Genomic DNA, 6888 nt, shown 5'->3' with positions numbered 1-6888 from the left:
GTTTATTCTGCAATGCCAAGTAGCTTGATATCAAGGACCATTACTGTTCAGAGGACTATAGTTAACAAAGGTGTTAATCTGAAGGCGTCTTCCCAGTAATGGATGAATTCACAGTATACAGAGTCTTTTTATGGAATGTGCAACAATCTTATTGGTCAACAACTGTTGGAGAGGAACCACGTTGAACGCAGCCCTCTCGTAGGTGCACAGGCATGTCCTTAGCCTCTTGGCACACAATCCCTTCAAGCAGAAGATCCTGGATACTGTAAATTAGACTCTCCCCATTATGATTCATATGTATCTTTCTGTACTGTTCCCATCTCCATTAACTGCTGACTTCTGTCTCAGTCATATATTATCACAGCTTCTAGTTGACACATCAACTCCAGTCATCAGTACTTTATCAGTTCTTAAACACAGCAGTTTTTGTTCTAACAAGAAGTCTTCAGGACATGGAGTGGCCTTCAGTAAAGTGAGTGTGTGAGAATGTGCAGTGTATGTGCATGTATGTATGTGTGTCAGCAACGAGTGTTGGTGTGTAGTGAGTGTAAGCTGCTGCAGTTTGCCCTCTGTTGACCTGGTCAGTTCACCTTTGGTTTATCCCAGTTCACGTAGTGTGGGGTAATGTTTGTAAAATAATAAATCCTTCCTCGGTGTATCACTGATAGGTCCATGACACCTCCAGAGGGTTCAGCAGTGAATCCCAGCATCCCAGGTTCACCCTATAGATGCCATCTACTCACTTGAAGGCCCAGATGGAGTCCTTGCTCTTCAGCCACAGCCACTGACTTCCCTTTTCATTTCCCTTTTGATCGCCTGCCAGTGGGTCTTCCCACGTACTCCCATCTCTTGGAGAATGGAGAAGCCTGGATGTTGAGGTGGCTAGGAAGCTTCTGCAGCCTACTTCGACTGGTCGGACCCTCACTTTCCAGCCTCTCTGTTTTGCATCGGTGGCAAGCTCCAAATATCTCAGCTTCTTGCGCTCATAGGCCTCCTCGACTGAACTCTCCCAGTTCACTGTGAGCTCGATGACATAGACGTGCCTAAGCGAATCTGACCATAGCACCAGGTGTGGTCATGGATTGGTGGATGCGATCTCAGGTGGGAAGCAAAGGTCCAGGTCTAACAGCATTCTCCAATCGCAAGCCCCTCTAAACTGCCCAGCATCTGGTCTTGCGGTCTGGTCTTGAGTGTAGCTGCAGTCGGGCAGAGTGAGCATATAGGGTCTTTACCATACTGTTGGCTGAGATTCTTGGGCGATGGTAGGACATCACAGGCCGCCTTGATGGTGAAGCTTGCTCTGAACGTCTCCATATCCCACAGCTCTTGCCAGTGCCATTGAATGTTGTTGTTTCCTCACATGAACTGCCCACTTCAGGTTTGTCCACGATATTTCTGCTGAATTAATTATCATTGGTCATTTCAAAACATTAACTTGATCTCCTACAACCATTCTTTGTTCAAATCTTGCCTCATGACCCATTTCCTCTCGAGATTCAGCTCAGGCAGACATCCTAAAAGAATTCATTGCTCCATTAATGATGCTATAACAGGCCCCAGCCACAGCATTATGCCACCATGTTTCACAGATGAGATCAGATTCTTGTGCTGGAAAGCAGATGTAAAATGTAACATGTTTGATGTTGTTCCCCATCATTCCACCAAACATTTTCCAATATTCTTCTGCTTTGTCCACTTGATCCTTGGTCCGTGTACGGATCTGGTAATTGGATTTTCCGTTCTTGAAACGGGTATTGAAAAACAAAAAAACGAGTGGTTATTTGATTTTCGTTTTAAATACAAAAATTAAAATTGAAATACAAGGCGTTTTTCCTTTTCATGGGATGGGGAAAAGGGATATACGATTTTTTTTAAATGCTTTGATTTTCGTTTTATATTTAGAATAACAAGAAAGTAAAATCAGTAAGAGAGAGAAACAAAAAAGTTCAGTTTTTTCATTTTCTGAGACCGGAAATGGTCATCAGCAAGAGTGGAGCCAAACAGAGTACGGTGCATAGACTGTATATACATTTTTTTTTCGTTAGTTTTCATGGTCAAAATGAGAGATCAGGTGGCTGATCTTAAAATAAATCAATATTGATTTTTTTTTTTTTGTAGAGCGTTAAAGTTTTGCGAAGCCAGGGGGCGGGACTACTTGATTGACAGTCCGGTCTGGAATGATTGACAGGTCCTATGGAGGAGGCAGCAGAGACTCTGCTCTCCTCGTTTGGATTAATTCTGATATAATAACTGTTGGTTTATTTATCGGTGCAGCAGCAGAACATTTTCCACAGACAGTTTTCCTGCCCGTTGGCTTGTTTTAACCAGTTTTCTACCTTCGGCTGATTCTACCAGCAGACACTGAAAGGATAGTTCGGTAAGTAAATGTTTACTTTCGTATCGGTGCCGCTTTTAATGCACTTTATATGCAGCTTTAGTGTCAGATATAATGTGTGTCATGCAGTCCAGATGTTGGTGGAGTTTGTTTCAGTGTGTGTTGACCAGAGAAGAAAGCTAGCATAGTAAATATTAGCTTTAATGTTAGCGATGCTAACCGAGCTAGCTGCTCAGTCGTCGCCTGGTTAAAGCTAACGTAGCGTAAAGCCAGTGTTTCTCAAATAGTGGGGCGCGCCCCCCTGGAGGGGCGCAGAGGCATGTCAGGGGAGGCGCGGGCGACTGGGAGGAAAAGGTCCTTCAACACGGAACTAATTAGCTGAACTATTGTTTTAACGTCGGCCTGTTTTTCGCGGCGTACAACAATACTGAAATCGTGCTGACCCCATAGACTGTATATGCCATAGATATAAATAATAATAATAATCTTCTGTATATATCTATGGTATATCCGCTGGCCGTTGAGACTCCGAAGTACAGACTCCTGAGAACGGGAGAACGTGTCGTTAATGTGCAGTCGGAACACCAGCGTACTTGATCACGTCACGTACTCGGCTCATCTCCTCCGATTATTTTTACCAGCAATGTCAAACATACGGCCTGTGGGCCAAAACCGGCCCACCAGACGGTCCATTTCGGCCCGCGGGACGACTTTACAAATGATAAAAATTACAACATTAACTGTAAATTTGTAAAACTGTAAATTTAAAATAATTTCTAGAACTTGACAAGTTGTTCTGATCATGAAGTAAAATACTAGATTGTTCAGTTCCAGATACCTGTGACTGAATGTTTTGTGTTTTTGTAGATAAACTATTATCTGGCAGTTACAATGCATGTGTAAATGATGAACTGAGGCATAATAGGCTACTGTTGAAATTGATCTTGTTTTCCTTAAGAAATTTCAGGTTCATAATATTTTGTAAAAAGATAGTTCATTAAATGTGAACATTTTCAGAATGTACTTTTTTTGAACTAAATCAAAGGGGAAAAGTTGGAGTTGTGGTTATTTATAGGTTATGCTGTGATTTTACTGGTGGGGCCCACTGGAGATCAGATTGGATTTATGTGGCCCCTGGACTAAAATGAGTTTGACACCCCTGATCTTTACTGTGAAAAATAACAAAATGAAATCGGATAAAATAACACAGCCCTGCATTTTCATGTTTTCACAGTTCACAGTTCATGTTTTCACACACACACACACACACACACACACACACACACACACACACACACACACACACACACACACACACACACACACATATATATGTATTATATTGTACTCCGGAGGGGGGCCCGACAGAAAAAATTTGAGAACCACTGCATTAAGCTAACGATGTTTGTATTGAGTTTCATGTAAACAGCTGAAGTGTGTTGTGTTCCTGTTATGTGGTTCATTAAGTTCATAAAACTGTGGCTGGTTGACATTAATGTAACGTTCAGGAAACTTAAATGTGATTAAAACAGTAACGTTAATGTTCTAGTTGTCAGTAATCAGCTTTAATTTGACACTAAAACAGACTCTGATAGTTTTAAATGACATCAGTTTCATTAATTTGCTGAAAATTGTCTCATTTGTTGTTGTGATGTTGCTGCTGATTCATTAAAAGCAGATGATCCGTGTTGAAGATACATTTAGTTCTAGTATCAGAAGTACAAGAAGGAAAATGGAAGTTTAGTTCTGCTACGTCAAAGATTTAAGGAATAAAATAACTAAATGAGTCTTTATGCCTCAAACTTTATTTCACAATAAAGAAATAATGAAATAATCACAGATAATAAAAATATAAATAGCAGAGAAAACCTAAGAATAATTTCCTGAAAACTCTGTGAAGGAAAAGCAGCTTTTTATCCTGAAAGATCAGAATCAGCTCCAACATCTGCATCTGACAGCATCAAGTCAACCAGAAAGAAAAGAAAAAAGAAAATGACTTCTTTCTGATCACATCTGTTCCGCTGCTCACAGTCTGCTGCTGCTCACATTCTTCACATTTATAGTCCACTTTTAAAAGTTCAGCAGACAGGTGCTCTGCTTTGGAGTGTGATGATGTCATCGGTGATGTAGAGAGTGAAGTTTCCGTTTCACCCACAGCATGCTTTAGGGCAGCCGGGTCGGACTTGATGTTTGAAATACTGACCGACAGCTCAGATTTAACTGTCTGTAGTTCCGTTTTGATGGGTGTTAAACTTTCACTCAAAGCCGCCAGGAGCTGGGTCTTTAAAATAACTGCCGTCTCGTTACAGAGTGAAAGTAGCAGTTCCTCCTTAAAGTGAGAGATTGCAGCATCTGAGGGCCTCTTCAAAAGAAGACGTAGTTGATGAAGGCGTTCTGGAACAGGACCAGAAAGACCACGACCAAGCAGCCTTGAGATCTTAGGCAGCGTCTCCCTGAGGTGGGTGTCAATGGTGTTCACGGTCAGGTCTGTGGTAATCCCGTCAAAAAACAAAACAGAAAAAAATCTAGATTATAAATCAACATGTAACCAAAGCACTCTATGTATAACGCCATAGTATAGGATGTAGTTCAGAAAATGTCAAAGTATAGTATACTTTTCAAGAATAACATAGTATGGCCTGTAGTTCATAGTACAGCATGTCGGCCAAAAAACCCCCATAGATTATTATGTGGTTCAAAAAGCGCAAATGATAGGATGTTGCCTAAAATTGTCATGTATGATATGTGGTTCAAAAAATGTCATAGTGCAGTATATTGTCAAAATAGTATGTTATTCAAGAAAACATCAGAGTGTAATATGTTGTCTAAAAAATGCCATAGAATAATATTTCATTGCACAAGTAAAAGTATAGTAATTTTTAAAACGGTTCAAATTCTTAAAATATGTTGCTAAAAAATGACAAAAAAAAACTAAAACAAAAAAAACGTCATAGTAATATGTCAATTAAAAAAGCCTATAGTATAGCGTGTCGCCCAACAAGCATCATAGTATAGCATGTCGCTCTAAAAACGTCACAGTATAGCCTTTAGTCCACAGCTGTCAGTAGGTGAGGAGCAACACAAAAACAGTCCAAACGCTGGTTTCCAGAGGGTTAAACAAGTATTTATTTGAAAGAGGAAGTTTACAACAACACAACATGTGAGGGGGTTAAAAGCAAATGGGTGTTAGTAAAATAAAAATAAATCAACAGAACTAAAAGTGAACTTCATGTTGACATTGATGGGCATTCCAACCAGGAACAAAGTAAAAGATAATCAATATGAAAAACAACTCTTCCTGTTCACCTCTTAAAACCCCAAAACACACCGCAGTAGCAGCCTAAACTATAACTACCAATGGGTTCCCTGTTTTCCTTTCTGAACAATTCAAAGGTCCCTCTCTATCTCCCCACACATCCACCAACCACTGGAACACATCTCCAAAGTTCTGCCGGGCCAGCTCAGCTTCCCCTCAGAAGAAGTTCCACCACCTGCCAGATGAAGGAGCCTTTTGAGAGGCAGCTGGCATCGTGATTGGACTGTACTTTGGTCTGTTCCAATCCAGCTTCAGCTCCAGAGACGGCAGGCGAGACGAGTCAACGGAGGCCGGGTGGACGAAGGCATGCAGCTGAGTACAATCCAGAAAACAACAGAGGAGGAGTGCAGCGGCCCAGAGCCAGAACAAACAGAGTAGCATCGTATGTCTCTTAGAAAACATCATAGTATAGCCTTTGGTATGAAAAAACGCCATCATATACATCGTATATTGTACAAATAACAGGTCAAAGGAAAGAGACATACATTGTAGAATTGTAGTAATTGTGGGCTGACTGATTTACTGATTATCAGTATTTTATTTTTTACTGATTTACGGTAATAAATACATTTAAAAATGGTGCTACTTTGGCTCTGAACCTTTATCTACCTGTGGTCGCTCTGTCTTCTGGAGTGATTTGATTGGTTATATGTCACGAATAAAACTCCTTTAACTTAACATCTGTAAACAAAACAAAATGTATCAACAAAGTTTCCTGTTAGAGTTTGTGTTCTTCAAAGTTTAACTCCAAGATTTTAAATACTTTCATTTACTGCAAATGAATATCTACTCCAAGTCTCTCACTAATAATCATTATCAGCCTTAAAAACCCACAAAACACCCCTCTATACGTGACCACACTTAGTACAGTCCGGTTCCCCCTTCTATAAATCTGCTTGGAATCTTCCACTTCCTGTTTGTCAAAGTGGCCTTCTACCTGGACAGGTTTTGTTGGAGCTCATGCAACAAACATTTTGGGTAACTGCACTTTAATATGGATGGATGACACTGAATTACAGTCTGTTTTAATGAGACTGAGTTAAGATGTGTAGCTCTGTCATTAAATAGTAAATTATTTCTCAGAATTCACAGAGAAAAGTCTGAAATGTTTGCTAGGTTAGCGTCCCACATGTTCTTTGGCTCAGCTAAAGCTAACTCTCTCCAACTTCTGGATCTCTTGAGTTGCTTGTTGTTAAAATATCTTGCGAGAGGTGCTGAAGCTCAGAAAGTCTGAGAT

General features: G+C 40.4%; 1 long non-coding RNA gene across 1 annotated transcript; it reads left to right on the top strand.

Annotated features, from left to right (window-relative positions):
- The first annotated feature begins 3803 nt into the window (after window positions 1-3803).
- Window positions 3804-6227, top strand: LOC129349875 (uncharacterized). The gene is made up of 2 exons (XR_008603056.1): window positions 3804-4793; window positions 5729-6227. It is a non-coding gene; the product is annotated as an uncharacterized LOC129349875 (long non-coding RNA).
- The last annotated feature ends 661 nt before the right edge of the window (window positions 6228-6888 follow it).

The sequence above is a fragment of the Amphiprion ocellaris genome, chromosome 10, assembly GCF_022539595.1.
Source record: "Amphiprion ocellaris isolate individual 3 ecotype Okinawa chromosome 10, ASM2253959v1, whole genome shotgun sequence".
Taxonomy (NCBI): domain Eukaryota; kingdom Metazoa; phylum Chordata; class Actinopteri; family Pomacentridae; genus Amphiprion; species Amphiprion ocellaris.
Note: the sequence above shows the minus strand (reverse complement) of the source record. Positions and strands in the feature narration are given on the sequence as shown.